This window comes from Zonotrichia albicollis, chromosome 10, assembly GCF_047830755.1.
Source record: "Zonotrichia albicollis isolate bZonAlb1 chromosome 10, bZonAlb1.hap1, whole genome shotgun sequence".
NCBI classification, from domain to species: domain Eukaryota; kingdom Metazoa; phylum Chordata; class Aves; order Passeriformes; family Passerellidae; genus Zonotrichia; species Zonotrichia albicollis.
In genome coordinates this window covers 25,348,352-25,369,013 of record NC_133828.1, presented here as the reverse complement: position 1 = coordinate 25,369,013, position 20,662 = coordinate 25,348,352, and the positions used below count along the sequence as shown (strand labels likewise).

The 20,662-nt window shown below is 37.9% G+C and overlaps 2 long non-coding RNA genes across 3 annotated transcripts in view; one reads left to right on the top strand and one right to left on the bottom strand.

Annotated features, from left to right (window-relative positions):
* The window catches only part of LOC113458887 (uncharacterized), a 59,476-nt gene that overhangs the window by 4,111 nt on the left and 34,703 nt on the right, over positions 1-20,662 (bottom strand). The window contains exons 8-10 of the long non-coding RNA XR_012581962.1: positions 6,827-7,030; positions 6,487-6,564; positions 5,803-5,905 (exon numbers count right to left, since the gene is read on the bottom strand). This is a non-coding gene — a long non-coding RNA (uncharacterized LOC113458887). The remainder of the gene's footprint in view (positions 1-5,802; positions 5,906-6,486; positions 6,565-6,826; positions 7,031-20,662) is intronic.
* LOC141730458 (uncharacterized) lies at positions 508-19,722 on the top strand. Of its 2 annotated transcripts, none has more exons than XR_012581966.1 (3): positions 508-1,512; positions 3,770-3,867; positions 15,740-19,722. It is a non-coding gene; the product is annotated as an uncharacterized LOC141730458 (long non-coding RNA). The 2 variants fall into 2 exon arrangements; XR_012581965.1 differs by lacking the exon at positions 15,740-19,722 and adding an exon at positions 5,447-6,880.

Genomic DNA, 20,662 nt, shown 5'->3' with positions numbered 1-20,662 from the left:
AATTAAAAAATAGAGAAAAAAAGAAGAAAGGAGAAATCTAGCACAATATGTACTGTCTGGACCCCACAGAACAAGGATTTCCATGCATTAATATAATAAAAATACAGTTGGTAACTTCATTTGGATTGCCCCTACCAGTCCAAATAAAACCCATCAATGCAAATTTACACTTAGACTCCATTATAACTGACTAATTTCAGAGTTGTTGAATTTAAGAGAATTTTATAGCTGGAACCAGAACTTAATGTGCTGAGAGTTGAGTTTTACTAAGATAAAATATCAAATCACGTTTATTATGAATGTTGGTTGTTTTAATACCCTGAATTTAGATACAGAAGATTAGATGTAATGTGTTCTTTCCACATATCACAAGTAATCCAGCTCTTCTAACTGTAAATTCTGCAAGATTTTTTTTCTTACCTAAAAATACAAGCAAATTGTTTAAAATTAAACCATTTTTTCAGCATGTGTAAAAATGTGTAAATGACAGAACTGGCAGTATGATGATTGCTTTACAGATAAGCATTTTCTTCATCATCTTCAAGGACATCCAGATTTATGATCTAATCACTCAGCCCTTTAACAGGATGCATTTGAGTTTGATTAAAAAAGAAAACAAACAGCAGAGTGGATTTATTAATGAAATCTGGGTGACCTTTTCATATACGGAATGCTCTCAAAATAGCAGTTTTAAAGCTGAATATGGTCTCCTTAGCTGCTTTACCTTCTCCCATTCTAGTGTACAGCATGCTTTTGGTGTGCTTTTTTAAATTGGCAAGTGCAAATTTTGGGAAACCATTTCCCCCTCCCCCTGCTTGAACTTTAATTGCTTAACCTACATCCTAATTCAAGTTGCTCATAAAGCTCAGCCTTTGTTGTAGGTCCGACAGCTGCGTTATGTCAGTAGCAAGTAAAACCTTCACAGAGTTCCGGAATGCTGCAAGACATTTTATAGGTGCTGCAATAAAAGGCAAATTGAATTTACAAAAATGCATTTGTCACTGATTAAAAACTTACAAAGTTAATTGGAAACACAGTGTAGGTGTTGCCACACAACTAGAGGTGTAATTGGTGGTTTTAATTCAGCTGGAGCATGGGGGAGAGTAGCTGTTCATGTAAGGCCAGCAATCTTTTTCATATTCCTTTTCTCTTGAAGAAACAGGGTGTTTTTACTGGAAGACTTGCATGAATGGTCAATAGCATTAAGATGTCAGCTGAGGACTAGGGACCACTTCCATGCTCAGCTCTCAAGACTGTATCCAAATGAAATTTGCAAGTACCAGTCAGTGCCCATTAGTAATTGCAGGATCCATTGGGAAAGTTTTCCAGGCTTTTTCTTGTTTTAGGTTGGCAAAACTGACACCACTGTAACAACCGCTGCTTCAGCAAGTGAGGAGGGGAGAGGGAGGTACCCAACAGTCCTGGCAGTCAGCACCCTCCCCCTGGAGCTGAGTGAATTATCTCCACATAATCCACTTAACCTTTGCCATTGTGGGACCTGGGAAGCTGAAGGTATTTTTAAACTTGAGTCTTTTAATTGCCATTTTATAGTGTCACTAGTCCAGCTCAGCTGGAAGGAGGAGGATTGGAAAATAGTTCCATGAGGCAATAGCTTTTCACCTCAGCTAGGAGTCCTAATCATTATTGGTTTTGTGGCTCACTGTCTTCTAAGACTGTGGGGACAGTGATCTACAGTGAGGCCACAGGCAATGGAGTTTCTTTAATGGATCACCATTTCTGGTTAACATGGCTAAAATATCAGAGATTCTAAACTACTTACAGTGTTTAACTTGGGTAACAAACATGCTGTCATCAATTCTCAATATGCAGAAAAATCCAAGAGAACACAAAATGTTGTGGAAACAGCTCTGTGACAATAAGGTAGAGCAATATGAGAAAGCTCCTTTGTAATTTCTATTCTTGGAGAGCTCCACTTGATATTAAATTTATTATTTCATTATTTACTTGATATTAAATTTCTTTAAATCCCACATAATCCCTTTATCAGAAAAATGTGTCTTGAACAAATGCTGAAGGATGCTTCTGGGTAATTTTCCAAAGACAAGCTATGGAAAATTTAATTAGGATGTGATTGGTTCAGTAGATTGCAATCGCCTGTGAGAGCCTTCTGCTATATTTTTATTCATGGCTGCTTAAAATTTAAATAACACTAACCTATTTTATTGGTGAATATTCCACTGTGCTGGGCTGTATGTATGTCCACATTTCAGAGATCATCAAATCAGGTTAGGAACCATGCATGTGCTCTTCACAGAGACACTAAGAAATGGACACTGCACCTTTTCCTGGGATTTTCCAAAAAGCCATAAAGAGTTAAGCATTCAGCTTCTCTGTACATCTAAATTTTAGAGTCATTGGATCATATAGGTGCCTTCAAGATCTCTGGGTAAAAATGGGATACTGATCCCTTTTATTAATACTCAGGAAATTCTCAGTCCTATAGGTTTGACTCCTTATTCTCTTTACAGTTTTAAGCTTCCCAGCCACTGGCAGAGACGAAGGGAGCACTTGCACACTGGGTGCACTCATACTTCACTGGGCAAGGATGTGGCAGAGCTATAATGTTAGTTACTTTGCAGCAATGCAGATAATCAGTGTCCATCATGCCTGTGCTATATATACCACTCCCCAAAACCCCAATGGTGCACACTCCCAGAGCATTTCTGAAAGGGAATTACTAACTCAACCATCTCCCTTATTAACATTCTTTGGCACATACTCAACCAATAGAAAACCTCCCTGTGTGAGGCTTTAGCATCAGTACAGAAAGAGAATTATTCTGGAAAATTCATGTCAAAACAGACTTGCTGTTTCTCACCACAGTGTCTGTGTCATCTCCTTGATCTTTTATTAATGATAAGGAAGTGAACAGCAGTAGTCAGGACTCAGAAGTAACAGCAGGGATGGTCCAAATATTCCATTCCCATTCCTGTTTCTAAAATTTAGCAATATATATGGGAAAGTCCCTATTAATATTTTCACTTGCAATCTTTGAAAAGAAATACAGAGTAGACTAGGAGAAACAAACAAATAAAAAAGGATTTCTAAACCTAAATGTATACTTTTATCCAGGCCTACTGAGCAAGAAAGATACCCACTTTGTTTGGTATTCCTTCTCACCTTCACATGTTTGTTTCAGATGCTCAGCTTTTCAGAGAATTTAGATAATTGAGAGGAAGAGAGAATGCCACGGAAGACTGTAGTCATGTCTGTGACTTAGCCAGGTCCTCCACTAGGACAGTTCTGGGCTAGAATTTCAGCAGATTTTTGCGAATTTTTTTCTTGACCCATATACCAAGATGACTAAAAATATATATATAAGAAGGAAGAAATTGAATTAAATAAAAAACAAAGTGTTTGGCCTACTTTTCTAATTTTTCTGTTATTTCTGTAGTTAAGACTTCATTGGAATGATCAGCATTAATATAAGATTTTGCAGTGAAAGGACGGGCAGAAAGACGGGACTGCTGTCTGATTAAAGACCAAAGGGGCAGCACATCAGCCATACCTTTCTTTCCATTAGACAGCTTCCAGATACAAAACAGATTGAACAAAACCCTGTATTCATCTTGATGTTTGAGTGTTCAGAACCGATTTAAGTGTCTGATCTGATTTGGATGTTAATGTAAATTTTTTAGATGAGGATTTAGAAACAGAGACGTTTTGTAATCAAATAGTAAAGATTCTCTTGTTTCCAACTCAACCTAATTTTCTTTAACTTTCCCCACCCCTCTTCTCTTTTGTATAGAAACATTGGAGGCATTTCCAGGTTATACATGAAGAGCTGAGATTCTCCTCTGAGAAGATTCCTTTGGGTCTGGCTATGGCCATTACAGACACATGCAGGTCTTAATACCTTCCCCCTGATAAATCCATGGAAGAGCCATAGAGCCACACCCCGGGCACCTTCTGTCCCAGCCCTCAGGTCCCAGACAGGCTGCCATGGCTGCAGCCATGACTGGTGGGGTGCCTGGGTGCGCACTGAGCCACCCTGGCATTAGCAAAGCGCTTTGTTCTACTGCACAAATGAGGACTGGTGACTGGTACTTGGGGGTACAATTCTGTATTAAAACCAAAAGCTGTACACATGTCCCCCCAAGTGTTACAGTCTCCATTCTGACCCTCTGTACAATCCTTAAAGCCTCCCACAGCCTCATGACTGGGAGAGGTTTTTCTTAACAGGAGTGACAGGTAAAACATGGTGAGGGTTTTGCCATGGCCTTCAGCTTCTCATCTTTCCTGAACAGCTGTGAGCATGCAATATATATTTATAGCTTACATTCATGTTTCCTCTGGTTGGAATGGTCACAAGATGGAGAGGGAGAAAATGCTTTTAGAGCTTTACTGGCAGTGGCTGAGTACAGGAGCTGATATTACCTATAGTGATCTTTTACATAGCCAGGGAAAAGTTTCCTTTTTATGTTCTCTTTAGCAGCTTAACTTTGCTTGCAGCTGATCAGATAGATCTTTCACTGAGTCACAATAAGGTTCTTAAGATCTCAGTCATACTTTTCCCCACAGAGAAAGAGCACCTCTCACTGTCAGCTGAAGGGCTGTGACTCCAGAATAAGAGCAGAAATGAAGCCTTGGGAAGGAACATGGTGCTTCCCTCCTTCCTGCAATCGGCTGCAGCTGACCAAACAGCAGACAGACAGCTCCTAAAATTGTACATGTGCATTATACCATAAACTAAAGTGGAAGTTATATATCCATATACACACCACTTTCATCTCCACCACATATTGCTGCCTCTCACACACAAAAAATTTTTACCTTTATATGCTTGAAAATACCAGGATGGTGGAACACAGTGTTGAACAATTTAGCCAATTTCATTCTTTCACATTCATGAAAATGAGACATGATATTATTGCTATTAATTTAATAATATTATCCAAAGATGATAAAATCCTTATCACTGCTATCTGATCTCAAATTAGGGAAAAAATAATCACCCATTTCTTACAAGACCTTTATAGTTAAGCTAGGTCAGGTTGCCCAAAGACACCTGCAAGATCTCATGGACAGGAACTAAAACAGTTTTGATTCATGAACCTAAGTCATGAATTGCCATCTCCTTTCTGTTCCCACCACCCCTATCACTAGCACAATTCATAAGCTTCTTTTGTGTTTGAAAATAAATGTATGCTGTACTTGCTCTCCTGCTTAGGATGAAATGTGAGGGAAATTGTCAAAACAGAAAAGGTTCACAGTGTAATCAAGAAACAAAGTATTTTTTCCATCCCATGACAGGTTCCTTGTATCACACTTCCTTCTCAACTAGAAGATATTATTGTAGTGGTGAAGAGAGATAGAAATTGTGATTGCATTTCAACAACTTAGGGCAGATATCATACATTCACATATTGGTTTATTTTAATTTTCAGAAAGGGTTTTTTTTTCATATATTATTTTCTGAGTATAGGAGTAATAGAAGAGTGAAACAAAGAAAATAAAGAAGATCTGTGGGTGATGCACCAGTCGTTAGAAGGACAGAAAACAATGTTTGGAAAGTAGGAGCTGTGAATATTTGCAAGTCACTGATGAAAAGCCATCAATGAAGAGATGTCACAGAAGGACAAAGAGAGACCTAACTTGGTTCTTCAAGATGTAGATGGAAATTCTGGGAAAAACGTGGACATTGGTAATAATAGTGATGCATGCGACATCAAATCTATTTCTGAGGCAGCATGTTTGGCATGGGATGTACCCACCCTTAGGAAATATGGTGACATATCAGAAAAACTCTGAGCAAAAAAATCCCTGAAAGTGGGAACCTACCTTTCTGTAGAGTTTTGTAATAAGCTGACTCTGTTCAGTTCAGTTAATTAAGATATAATTTGATCATGGTCCATAATTATCTACAGATGAAGACATGTGATACCTATAAACAGACACAAGTATAGGAACATCCAATGACTGAAGAAAAGACAGCGAAGCATAAAGCAAGAATAAAGTGCAAAAGGTACTTAAACACTGGAACTATTTCCACATGGAAGATTCATCTTCATCTGAAGATTTTATATCAAGTTTAATGTCAGTCTGAAGAGACAGGCTACCTTGCCAAGAACTCAGAAGCTTGATGCATGGACCGTGAGGTGAATTTCTACTGCCTGTTTTACACAGGGGGCCAGGTACTACAGATGAATGCAGGGTTGATGAAGGATTAATGAGAGCTTGTGATCATTGCTGATAAATGTGAGCTCCTAGAGAATGAGTATGTCTGCCTATTCAAAGATTAAATAAGAGATTTTGAAGATGTTAGTTGGTTTGGCTGAATGAGCTGTTGTTCAGTTATATACCACAAAACTTCATTTTTAATCAGAAGAAAAGGCATATAATAATTTATTTGCAATATGAAGCTGAAAGTCTATTGACAGGAGCCAATTGTCCATAACGTACAGCATATTACTAAACTACTAAAAAAATAATTACCTAATTATATAAATATTTTAGAATTCTTACCCTGTAACTGGTTTTCTGGTTTAGCCAGAGCGTCTTTAGAGTCTTAATCTGTGGAAGCTGCTTCAGTATGCAGAGCTCCTAATAAATGGAAACAAAATGAGAAGCATTATGCATTAATTATGTAGTTTTGTGTTGATTAGATATCAGTTCTGCTGTAACTTTTTATTATACTCTGACCAGAACAATAAGCTATATCCAAGACAAGGACATCAGAAGTCTAATCAGTTCAGTATTTTCTTTGAAAATCCTTTCCAAATTATTCTTGGCAGAGTTTGCTTAATGAAAACTAAGGAATACGAAGTTCTTGATGTTATGAAGCAACTCAATCCAAGATGCCTACCTTGAGTGGCAGTAGTTTGCTTAGAGCTGATTTCTTCATACACTTTACCATCTTGTATTGAATTTTAGCTACCATTTTATTGCCCAGACAGTTATTATGACAGCTGCAGGCAATTTCTGTTTATGGTTTTATATTTGACTATTCTCAATAATAGCATATCTTCCAACTTGTCCTTGGACAACATGAATCCTTTTCCCAGCTTAGCTGTTAATTGAGAAAAAGAGAGAAATAAAGGGAAATATCTTTATATATATATATATATATATGCAAATATAGAAAAATGTACATTTCATCTGCTATTTTTCTTCTTTTCATTTCCCTCAGACATTTTCAGGTTAGTATTATAAAAAAATTCAATCTCTGTGGAAAATTAGTGACAGATTATGAATATTTCTTTAATCACAGATTCTGAGTATTGGTAACATTATTTCTAAGGTATATGCTATCTGACTTACAAATCTTACATTTTATTGACTGTCTTATTTTGCTTTCTTTCATATTTCATATTTATGATATGTCCAAACATACCCCTGTTTTGTTAAGTAGGAATCTGTGTGGTCTTTGATATAAGGCATAATTTATCTGACAAGGAAATACGAGATGGCGCCCTGCATCTGCATTTAGTTGATGGATTGCAAATTTTTAGCATTGCAACAAGACAGATTCTCATCCAATGTGTCATGGAAGGAGAGTTCTCTTAATCTGTTCTCCTGTGAATTAAAATACATGTATATGTATTTTGAGGAGCAATTTTTGAAGTTCTTTATTGGAGGTAGTTAGCAGGGTTTTCATATATATCTGACATTCAAATACTAAAAGTGATTGATGCTATTATCTGTTCATAAGAGTATTTTTATACCCATGAGAAGTGAGTGCTCCATTCTGACAAGTCTTCAGAAAATATCACTAACATTGCAAATGAAGACTAGCCCTTGGTAGCACATTGAGGCTGGATATAAATATAACCTTTTACTAGCAATGCAAACTTGATGTGAGTTTGTGCTTGTAATTAAACTTTCTGCCATCTAAACATCAGTCAGCCCCATTAAAAAATTCTTAATTCCTAACTGCATTATTCTTCTCCATGGTTTTTCATTGGGGTGTATAGCACACCAAGAGCTCTCAGAGACTCCAGTAAACTGTGGTATGATTGAACTTGCCATCTTATACAGAATTCTGCTCATTACTATTTCTGTTTATCATCTTCACAGCCCTTCCAGCTATCACTTAAACTTATGGGATGCCTTCAATCTGAGACAACTGTCTTTTAACACTTTCGTATTTTTTAATGCCAGTGCAATCCCTGGTTACTGGTACTTCTTGAGACATTTTCATATGGAATATAAAGACAGGTTTTTGGTCATCTTTTCTGACAGAGTTCTGCTTCTTAAGTACTATAAAGCTATTTTAGAGCCCTGGGGATGCTAATACACCTTAACAGAACAATGGCAATCTGTGTTATAATCAGTATCAAGACTGCACTTGTAAAAACTTCTGAAAGGCAAATTTTGTATTTTCATGACATCTTACAGAGCCTCTAAGGACTGAACTGGTAATCTAGAAAGCTTGTCATTTGTTGTCTGAATAAGGATTGCAAAAATCAGACAGCATATTTCAAAATTAAAATGAAAATAAAGGTAAGGTATTATATTACAATGGCCCCCTTCAATTGTAGCTACCTCTCTCTGGTTTTTACCTTGCCTGCAGATTTGTGCAATAAAATAATTGACATTTTTCATCATTATGTCTTTATATCTTTCATGAGAGAACCACTTTCCTAGTTATCTTTATTCAATGCTGTAAAAAAAATTAATGTCCCTTACTTCATAAAACAATGCCTTTTAAAAGCTTTCAGTTTAGAGCTAGTGTTAGGCCATGATGGATTGCTGTATAGTTGATTTCCTGACACTGTTTCTTACTAACCTTTCCTGACAGCTTCTGGATTACTCTACCTGGTAATTTGCACTATAATAATGGCTACAGTGAGATGTCTCCTAACTATTTCCCTTATTTTTAACAAGATTCTTAACACCCTCTGTAGGTGACAAAATGCAGTTACAGACATAAAGTGTCCCCTCGAGGAAGGCTGTTCACAGATGCCACCAGTACTTTAGTAGTGCAACTGTTAAATGAAACAAAAACAAAGAATCAGATTTTCTAAACATCCAGTTCAAATAAAAATTTAATTAAAAGTTATGAAGGCATTTTACTGATTAACAATCTTAGTAATTAAATACTGTCACTGACTTTTTTTTTGGTTGGATTTGTTCTTCCTTGGAGATCTCTAATTGTGGTATGGCTTTACATTTATTGATAACTCTTTTTGATGAATACAGATGCCACCTTTTATGGCAGTCGTTGACAGAGTAATCATATTGTGAGAAATACCAGGCTTCTGTAGTAACAGGTGTTGCAGTTATACATGCTGATATCCACTGGGAAAATGTGTTTGCTGCTATCATGGGTACACAATAAATGGAAGGTGCAATAAAGCACGAGCTAACATTTTGAAAATCCTTACAACTCTAGCAACTTTATTGCAGATTACAAGCACTTTGATCTCTGTCCAGTACTTAAGTCTTAATTATCAGACTAATTGCACAGACTATGTTCATTTTCAGTGGTAATTCTTTTGTGAAATGCTATGTGAAATGATGTGCTGTGGAGGAAAAGGTTCTGCAGTTTTGCCCAGAGCCACTGCAATGCAACTGTTTGAGAGACTACAAAGCAAATCCAGAGTCATCAATGCCCAAGTGTGTAGGCTCTGCCAAAAAGCCAGATGCTGCTATGGGGAGCATTACATATCCTTTCTAGTTTGGCACCTGGGTCCTGCTGTGAGCAGCCACGTCTAATGCCTGTCTGTAACTTCAGATTCTACTGGTGCCTAAATAACAGCCTTTTTTGGTAATGTGTATAGATGAAGATTCCCTTCTAACCCCTCTTCCCCACCATTAGTCATTCAGATTGATTCCAATTCAGACTGATTCCATGCTAATTTCTGAGGTGCATCCTCCTCACTCACTCATGAGGTAACATGGTACCTGTGCTCACTCCATGTACATTTTTTCTCCTTCTTCTGATTATGGTTAAGGAACCTGTCAAACTAGACTTCTCAAAGAGAATCTTCTTCACTGGAATGGTCTGGTTTTTATACAGTTAGTTTGGGGTTAAGATACAACTTTTTGTTTCTTGCCACTTATAAAGAGTGGTAACCATTAACCAGCTGCTAAAAAGACTTACAAATTGAAGAAGAAAATTTATCATATCCCATGTATATGGAAGGCAGCAACAATACTCCCATAATTTGATTGGAATTAATATCTCACTTTCAAAGAAAAAATAAAATTCCTTCTTTTTATGTGCCCCATTCTAGAAATTAAGGTAAAGCAGCATTGCCTCTATCTAAGAGTTCCTCCAATGTGTTTCTTGTGTTACTCCTACAATGCACACAGTGAGGGTGGCCCAACCACACTCCTTCCTGCATGGAAAGGAGATAAAAGCAGCATTGTACTTGAAATCAATAGAAGTGACTTGTGGCCAGTGATGGGAGCGTCTGGCTCCAGAATTATTATCTGGTGCTAAGTGCTGACAATGCAATAGATCTTTACAAGAAATAAATACACTGAGGGATCTCCAAAAGCCTAATGCTATCCTGGGAAGCAAGTCTGTAGGGACTGCTTGTATGGAGTATGATGGGAAGAGACTCACACCCACACTTCTCTGAGACAAATGAAGAGTCCAAACGGAAGCATCTCCTGTCACATACAGAATGAAAGGCTCTACATTATGCTTTACACATGGGCCATTCTAAGCACTTTAACCAACAGTGTATTTGTCTGAGTTCAGAAAGTTGTGAGTGGGCCAGGAACTTGGACAGATTTTCTCAAAGTTACTGACTTTCATGTATTGATGAATTTGAGGATTACCTTGCATTTAACTGCAGTAATCTGATGATTTTTAGTTCCTTGTTTGAGCTAAGACTGCTGATATTCATTGTTGTTCACATAGTCATAGCTAGCCAAGTTTTAGATGTCTGCTAAAAAAAATGAAAACTCAAGGGGAATTGTGATGCCTGGCATAGTCAATATTTTGAAAAACAGGAGCTGTTTATGGAGGAGACCATTTCACTGACTGCAGAGGAAGATGAGCCTGCCTACATTAAAGCTGGTATCACTCCCCGAACCTTGCTCTCTCCCTTCCTGTGTATCCTAATTAATTTGAGTAGCTACACAGAGCCACTTTCCAGGGAGGTGACAATCCAGGCAAGGAGCCCATAGGTTGCTTTTGCTATTCACAGGGAGACCTAAAAGCAGTGGGAAAACCATGACATGGCACAGTAGTGTGAAAGACATCACCCAGTCTGTAGTTTGAGTCATGAATGCTGGACATTAGTGAGCTGCAGTTATTCAATTAGGATAAAAGAATCATGGAGAGAAATGAGCACATCCACTCCACTGAGAGACACTCATGGAGACAATTATGGATATGAAATGCTGCCAAAGCTACCTGCTGCTGGAATTACCAAACCACAAGAGCAAAGAGATCTAGTGCAGCCTCCAGCTATGCACCCACAGATAAAGTACCAGAATGCCTGCAGTTAGGGAAACAGGTGCTGTTCTGACAGCTTTTTCTGTGGACAAAATTGTAGAGCACCAGGCTACCCAGGACAGCCTGGTGCTCTACAATTCAATCTCACTAACATCACATGCAGGATCCACAGGAGCAGCGCAAGCACAGGACAGAAGGATTGTACAGGAAGTTCTGACAAAGCAAAGGCAGAAGATACAGCAATTACTTCCCTTAAAATCACAAAGACTATCGAAGGACATTTCTTATTACTTCATTGTGACTTTCCCAGGAAAATATTTTTTCCCAGTATATTTGATTGTGGTTTCACTTCCTCTCTTAGTCTGGGTCTTGAGCATTTCTTATGGAAGCATTTATCAGTTTGTGGATGACAAAAAGCAAATATTCTCAGCAGATGCTGAGACCACCACAAACAACTGCTATTGAGAAAACTGGAATCTCCTTTTATTCCTGCAGTCATCACAACACTGTCAATACCGGCCGCACCTGAGCGGCCTTGGAATGACCTAGTGCAGTCTAATCCTCACCTCATCTATTCCATAGTTACCTGCAATGTCTGATAATGCACAGAAAAACAAATTTGTAAACAGAAAACAGCATCCACTTTTGTTTTTATTGTCTTCTGTTTGGTTCTTTGGGGGGGATGGTGGTGACAGGGACAGATGCCACAGGAGGTCTGCTAGAACAGCAGATCACCTAGGTAACACAATTTAAAATATTCTTTTCATTCCCATCATACCAGAGTGTGATTATACAAGTATTTGGTTCTAAGTGATCCTCTTACCTAGCTGACATCTGTTTAACTATTTTATTCACTCTGCAGCTATTTACTATCCTAGTAAATCAACTGTCATGTTTCCAGGGTCCCAGTTCAATATGATACTCAGACTTTTACCATGAGTATGAACCTACTAATATAAAGCTTTGCTACAAGCCTAATGATAATAATGTACTGAGTCAAGACTAACATCTTGGGAATATCAATGCATTTTAAATGATAGCATAAGAAGCCTATATTCTTGAGGACTTTAAAACCACAGTGAAATACAGTTAAAGCATATCAGTGCTTACTGTAACTGTAAAACTGAATAAGGGAATTAAAATGAGTGGGGAGGTTCTTATGTGGAGGCAATTATTGAAATCCTGCCCAGAAAATATGCTTAATACAACAATTGCTTATCAATAATCTCCTATTTTAAATGTGGAGCATTAAAAAATGCTCCACATTTAAAATAGGAGGTTATTGGTAAGCAACTGTGCTATTTATTTATTGAAGCTGAAAAATAGCTTAACTCCATATTGTAATAGATGACAATCACAAATTCTCATCTGGATATTCCCACATTGGAAGAAGCTCCTGGACAAACAGGAACTTTTGTCCCCAGCTGAATTCCAACTGCCAGTTTTAGATGGTCGAGACGTGGTTTTCTCATCCTCACCAGAGCAGACATAGCAGCCTATCATGTTCCTGTTGCTGCCAGCTCTTTGCTAATTTGTACAGTGATAAGCACCTATTTCCACCACTCCTGGTAATCTTGTCATTTCCATGATGTCATCAGCGCAAGTCAGAAGAGAAAAGGTCAGTGGTACAATGACGAACCGTATATAAAATGAGCCATTAGAAAAAGAAAAATGGCTAGACATTTAAAGGCCCAAGCTTGCCACAGCACAGTAATAGCTATCCTGATCATCTCAGAACGTATTTCTTATGTTATTCCCATCATAAGCAAAAAAATTCCCTCAGCATTGCATTTTCCCAGAGTGCTGCTTCGTTTACTGCACAAGGGAGTTATGCCCAGGGAGACCATTGTCATTCTGGATGAATGTACTTTTAATAACGGCCCCTGCATGGATTTGCTGGATTTTTTGAGCATCACATTCTGCCTTATATTTTCTCCAGTGTCTATACTACTTAACAGAAATAAGAAATACATACCTGTATGTGGTATATAGATTTTTCCTCCCTTTATGTAGAGAGAGTAACCAAAAGCAGTGTAACAAAATCTTTGTGCACCAGAAATGAAACTGGAAATAAAGTCAAAAATCGGACAAAAACCAATGTTATAAAATCTTTTTAAATCAAGTGACTGTGTTTATACATTATGGGGGGAATAAGAGAGGGGAGGGAGCAAACAGAGAGAAACAAGGTGCCACACTGAGAGATCACCACCAGGTAACCAGTGCTGTGTTACTGCTCAGCCGTGAAGCCAGACCCCATGGCAGGCACTACTCAAGGAGCCCTCTCTTGCTCTTGTGTTATTGTTACCAGTGAAAGCAAAGCTGGAGAAAAAATGATGCCATTTCAGAAGGTAACCCATTGCAGGACTTTGGCTAAAAGTGGACGCCTGGGGATTGAAGTAGATGAGCTGAAATGTTACTGTGTCCTTGGCTGGAGGGACAAGACCCAGTAGATGAAAAACATCATGTGCAGAACAGAAGGAATGCCTCTTTGTCAGATCTTACATATTGTTTTGGAACAGAGAACTCAAGAAATTTCCAGTATTACTGGCTGCTTTTCCTTGTCCTTCTCTCCAGCCTCTCTCTTTAGAATTATGATTCACGTCCTTTCAGTTAACTTCAGAGCACATCACCCTGCTCCACTTAGCCTGCAGCTCTTTCCAAACTGACAGAATCAGCAGGATTTGGTATTCATACACAAGCATATTTATCTGCATTTTAAATTTGGGATAGTTGCAGTACTTTATGGATTTCCATCACTACTGCTTACAAAACTAGTGATGAGATAAGAAGAGTATGGGATTTCATTGTTGACAAGTAAATACTTCAGTCAATGATTCATTGCTGCATTTCTATGAGATGCTGTTGCTGAAGTCAGGAAGTGAAAGAGTGGAACGCACGGCGCTGTTCCATGCCAGAACCGAGGGATGATCAGCAATATGCTGTGGATAAGAGCGAACAGACGCTTGCCCTCATGGCTAATGCTGGCACAGTAAGGCAGCAGACAGTACTGCTTGAATTACAAATTCTATTGCTTTCCTTATTTATCAGTGATCTTTGACCACAGGTGATAAAAGGCACAGATTGCACCGATACAACGCACAAATTATTCAGCTCGGTAAAGAATAGGGAAGGCTGTGAGCTTGAACTTAACTAAACCAAATACAAGATGTGCAACAGTGTTTGAAATCCACTGCCAACCAAGGGGAAGCAACAAATGCAAGAAAGAACACCTCAGGCTTCTCATCTTTTAACTCCAATTGCTTTGGAGAAGGGCTTGGACATTGTCTGAGTAAATGTACTACTGACAAGCTGACTCTGTGAGAAAAGCTAATGGGCTTCCTCCACTTGGGCTTTTTAAACTGTGTTACTCTGAAATTAGATTTTGATATCTCCTACAGCCTGGGTATTGGCAAATGCAGCAACCAGTTCCTTGCAGGGTTACAGTCCCTATATCCTTCAAGTTAAATATAGCCAGTTTCATACCATCATTTGCATTGAACTTCTACAATTTATTGTTTTGTTTTTGAAATGTGGGGAAGTCATGTGATTTTTTATGAAGACTACACCACCAGTCTATTTGTATTGTATTTTTAGAGACATTGTATTGATTGAAAGAGAACTGGCTAACCTGAGATGTAAACAATGACTGGCATTTGCCTTAACCCATGTGGTTAATATCACTGATTTGTCATGCTGAGTGATGTGAGAAGAGGAACGATTGGTTGCTGATTATTGAACAGCTCAACACAGGGCACATTTGGCACCTCAGATGAGAGGCTATTCTAATGAGAAGCACTACTGCCAATTACTTAACGGCCAGTGCTTCCTCTACAAGAGATTTTGTACATCTTCAAGATGTTGAACTAAATCCTAGCTCGATAACAGATTGCAAATAAGATGGTTAGATTTGAGGCTTCGTGCATATATATTCCTTTAACATCATCTCACATGCACCTGCCTGCTAAAGGGGCCCTTCATTCATTCTCTGGCGATGACTAATTAACATAACACATGGCAGTCAATTTAAGAAATGTTTAGTCCTTTGTATAGGTTGACAGGCTTGTGTAATTGAAACATTCCCTTCTACTTTTTATTTACTTACTTGATTCAGGAATGAAAATTTTATCAGCCTTGAGAATTGCTAGAAGAAATAAGGCTGGAAAGAGACATCTCTCATCATGTACGGCCCATTATAATGACACTGTTTACTTTCAGGTCAAAGCTGTAGGTATCAGACAACCAGTAAAATATAAATATAATGTTCCTGATTGAATTTCAGCACTCAGTGTGGTGCTTTTAAATATCTGGACTTCAGTATCAGACAAAATTCCTATTTTATATTTGAAATATTTTTTCTTTTTCCAGAAGCATAAACAACATCTATGCTCAGAACATCTGTGATCGTCTTAAACCATGAAGATACTCCAGCCCATCCAGCCACTCAACACCTTCCCTCTGCACATATGAGCTTATATGTGCATGTGTGACCTTGGGATGAAAACACTCAGTCCAGAAAACTGGGATTACCACTATTACCCTCAAATATTTTTAGTTGCTGCTAAAACTAAAATTAGGGGTTATTTTAACTGGCAATTAACAACTAGCTAACACATTTCCATTTCAAACATGATTAAGTGATTTAAAGCTGTACCCAAGTTAATCCAGACTTTCTAGTGCGCTAGAAAGTCTGGATTATTCCAAGTCTGCTCATATGAACATGGCACCTTCAATGGCAACAATGTCCCCTACCTGCACAGGTAATGACATGACAGTGTTTTCCATTTTCCCATGTGTTTTGTTGGGTCAAATCAGTTGCTTATTGTAGTTGCCATGGTACATGTTAGTAATGTTAAAGAAGTAAAGTAATGTTAAAGAAGCAAAATCACATAATGGTGTCTTTTTGACAGAAAATATGACTGAAAAATATGTATGATTAACATATTATTGATGTGGAGACACATACCTCTTCTAATAATGGGCCCATGAATTTTGTTTAAAATTATATTTAAAGTTGACTATTTATTTAAATATGTATTTAACAGAATCAGGGTGCTTGTGCAGGAAATTCCATAAGTTCCTTTCTCTGTAATTTTATTGTGCTGTCTAGAAAGTCATAACAACAACAAAAAAGTTTTCATTTACTTTGTGATTTGTCCCCTTCATTATTTATACTTAAAAGATTCATTATAGAATCTGCCTGTAAACTAGACATTGAAGAAGTGTGAGCTTTTGTGAGCCTAATGGTTCATGATAGATTTCCAGTTGTAACACATATTTGCTTTCATTTTTGTGCGGGTTAGCACACACCTTACATCCAGAACAGAAATAACACTGAAGTACCCTGAATTTCATGGTCACTGAGCCTAGCTGAGTGAAACCTCTCTTCAAATGCAAGATATCTTTAGGTACATTACCACTGTAATTTATGGGTATTAAAAGTAATAATTTTCTTCTACTTTTCCTCTAGATATGTAGGGTATTAAAGGCTTCTAGAAAAAAAAGAGGTTGTAATAATATGTTTGGGGTTTTGAGGTTGAAGCACCTTTATATTTTTTTCCTGATGAAATATTTGCTGTTTTCAATCACCTGGGGGACATTGTCTAGATGAAGCCACTGAAATATGCTCCATCAGTCTCAAAGGGTTTTCCTAGCCTACTTTTCACCCTCTTCTTGCCAATTAAGCTGCCACATTATGTATGATAGCAAGGGTCACTTGTTTTTTCCAAGTGTTATTCTGAATTGGTGAAGATGACAGCAGCATACCAGTCTAGCGAATAATTAGAGTGTCTTAAACTCCCAAATCCCCACCTTGCACTGCCACATACTAAGTATTTTTAACCTCAGCTCCTGTATTCTAGGAGACTACATGCATTTTTGCCAGAAAAAAATCACCGTGGTATTCTGTGCTGCTTATATTTTATACTAAAGACCGACCAGATCAAATAACTAGAGAGATGATGTTGAAAAATAGGAAACATTTAAAGTAAAAAGATATGCAACGCAGGACTTGCTTCCACAGGGTAAGAAGCAACATTGTTCTAGGACCTCACAGCATTACTTACACTGTATCTCGTAAATACCGATAGCCAATCCTTCAGGTTTTGAATTTGCATACATCAGTTTAAACATGAGAAAAAGGCAATTCTTCTCAATGCTTTAAAACCATGAAGTGCTATTCTAATAATCCTAAAGCAGTAGTCTCCCCTGCACTCAATCAGAGTTTTATACCCAATGGCAATTATTTGTTATTTTTTCAAATAACCATCCCAGAATATCTGCGGAACAGCTTTGCCACTGCATTACCTCAGAACAAACTTGGAGCAGAGAACAGCACAGGTCAGTATGTTTCCTGCAGTGAAAGACCTTTATAAGCCTAAACCAGCCTTTTCAAAAGGCAGACAAATATCCTAAATGTTCAGGCTTAATCCATCGCCCAAGACATTGAACAGAAAGGCTGAAAGGAAGAATTACTGACACTAGGTGAAGTTTTTAGTGAAAAAGCAGAAATGCTTCAGCTTGCCTAGCTTTCCTCACATAGCTGTTAACAACGATTTGCAAAACAAAGGAGAAAATGATTACAGTAACAAAGGGATGAGTGGTGACCTTCCTCCCTCTTTTGCCTCATTTTTTAAGTTGGAGCAATGATGCATCCTGTGGCCAAACTCCTTAATTGATCTCTCATTCTGTACAGAGCATGAGAACTAGATTTGCAACATAAATCAAACATTTAAAACCAAAATTAAAAATGCTAGCCACCAGGAAGTACTCCAGTAGCTGCCAGTCATCTTTCTCTTTTAAAATGTAACCACAGAAGTATAGCTTCCCCCAGCCTCACCCTCTTCCTTGTTACACTCTCTTCCTGAATCTCAATTCAAAGTTGGTTAGGAGCTAATTATTCTTGGTTTACCCAGCTCTGGCATAGTAACATCCCTTATACTGAGAGCACCACTGGACTCTTATCTCAAATACAAGTAAATACCCATAATTTAATAGAGTTGTTCTTCTGAAGTGGGTGCAGCCTGTGATTTGCTAACCAAGAGGCAGGCAACTTGTGCTAGGCAGAGAGCTACAAGTTCCACTTGTCTTATGCCTTTGGTCACCATGATCTTTTGGCTACAAGAAATCACCTTCTTCTCAACTCTGCTGGAAGCAGAGTTATTTGTTACTTGCAAAAGTTGCTGGAAGTGGAAAACAGATGGCTGATTTCACAAACAGAGATTCTGGGCTACTGACAGCAGAATTACAACTTAAATCACAGTCTATGCCTTTTTCAAGCTATTGAAGGTTGTACAGACTCACCCAGCCCCAAACACATAGATGAAAAGATCCTCTCTGTCTGTAGGATATAGCATACCTTATATTTCAGTGGGTTTCCCCTTTCCCCTGGTACACCAAAATTTTTCAACTCATGATCCTTCCAGTAAGAAAATTTCAGCACTGGTTTCTATGTATGAGTTTGCCTTCTCTAGACAGGATTTCAGCTGGCAATTCTGTTTTTGTTTCTTTCCCTTTTGCTTAATAAAATTTAAAAAATTACATGTGGTAACAATACTTAAAGAGTACAGGCAAAAACAACCCAAACCTAACAAATCTATATCAATGTTTATATACTGGGTCTTTAAGATATTCTGAAACAGTGTAGCAAGGGCAGTAGCAAGCAGCTAAGTTAGATATAATGTTTATTTTAGAGTTAGTGATAAATCACTGTGAGATAACAATGGGAGCATATGTCTCCAACAGCTTTTCAGAAAAGGTGTTCTATTCTAAACATAAAGTAGTGGACTAAAGAGATAGTGAAGATTTATTTCCTCTTTCTTGGCAAAAATAGATTTCTTTCCTTAGCATATTAATGATGATACATTAAAAATGTTTACAAAATACCATCACTTGAAATTATGAAATGAATGTAATTAGGTTGCCTACAAGCCCTTAGGGCAGTGAACACCAGCTTAAGCATTAGTGAGACAGATTGCAAGCCAGGATTCGAGTTGTTTCCCTCATGCTGAGGAGAAATGGAAACAGTAGTGCAACTGAGAGCTGTGCCACTGCATGAAGCGTAAATCTGAAATATGGCAGGGAAAAAAATGTCCAGCAAAAACTAGCGCCAACCTGAAAACCCACCCTCATCTACAGCATTGGTAACTTACACCCCTGACCAAGGTTATCCTGGAGAACATTCACTATCATCTGTTTACTAAACAGAGTTTGGCAACCATGCATATTTCAAATATATTAAACATACATGCAGTTGGAGTAAAACGATCTGCAAAAAGAAGGGTAGGATATAATAAGAACAGGAAGCCCCAAGTTTAAAATTGAGTTTGGTTTTGGGATTTTTTTGCTATGTACTCCTCTCAGTAAGTAATTTTCTTTTCTTTGTATTCTTCATGTATAAGTTGATGAAAATAAAGCTTATGAACCTGTGTTTCAGAGTCATATTGCAGCTTAAACAACTGATGCTTAAGTAGTTCCTTAAACACAGTCTCAATCTTTAAAGACTTCCTAAAAGTGTTGTGCATTTCTGAAGCCAGATATTTCAGAAGCATCCAAAGTTAATTGATATTTAATCTGCATTTTTCAGCTTGCCTATCTGCCTATACAGTATAAAGGCAATTTCCAAACTGAATATGATAACAACACCAAGCTGTAACCCTGGAAAACCCTTATGGCAATAATTACTCCACTAAGCACTTGTCCCAGGTCTTGAGAAACATCCAATGGGATCGGAGTCTTGTGTAAAAATTAGGTAAGATAATGTAATGCAAGATTCTGTTACATACATATCCCAAAAGGGATTTGAATATGAATAAATTACCAGTAAGAAGTTATAACTCTATAAAATCCCTATGGCAATGTTTCCTTACCTAGTTCAGAAGGTGAACACCAAGTAGGCTGGCTTGGACTCACATGGTGAAGAGAATTAAAAGCCTTGAGGAAAAGTTGTCTGGCTTCTTGGAAATCACCCACCCAGTGAAATCTGGGAGTTGTGTGAAGGTATGTAAGGAAACGTAATGAAATGCAGTATAATGGATGACTATTACATGTCATAGGCTGAACAAGGGTCACATTTACAGTGCAAAGGGAACTTCCAGTTTCGTTTAGTAAGTCCAGACAGATCTGAGCAGCTGAGTACTGCAGACAAACCTCTCTAAACTGGAGGAGCATACACTCCTACAGGAATTACACCGTTACACGTAGGCTTTTCTATGCCCAGTGCACATCCATCAGGAAACACATTCCTGTGCATTTTTGAGAGGTTGCAAGTACCTTTTCTTCCCTCAGGTTGCA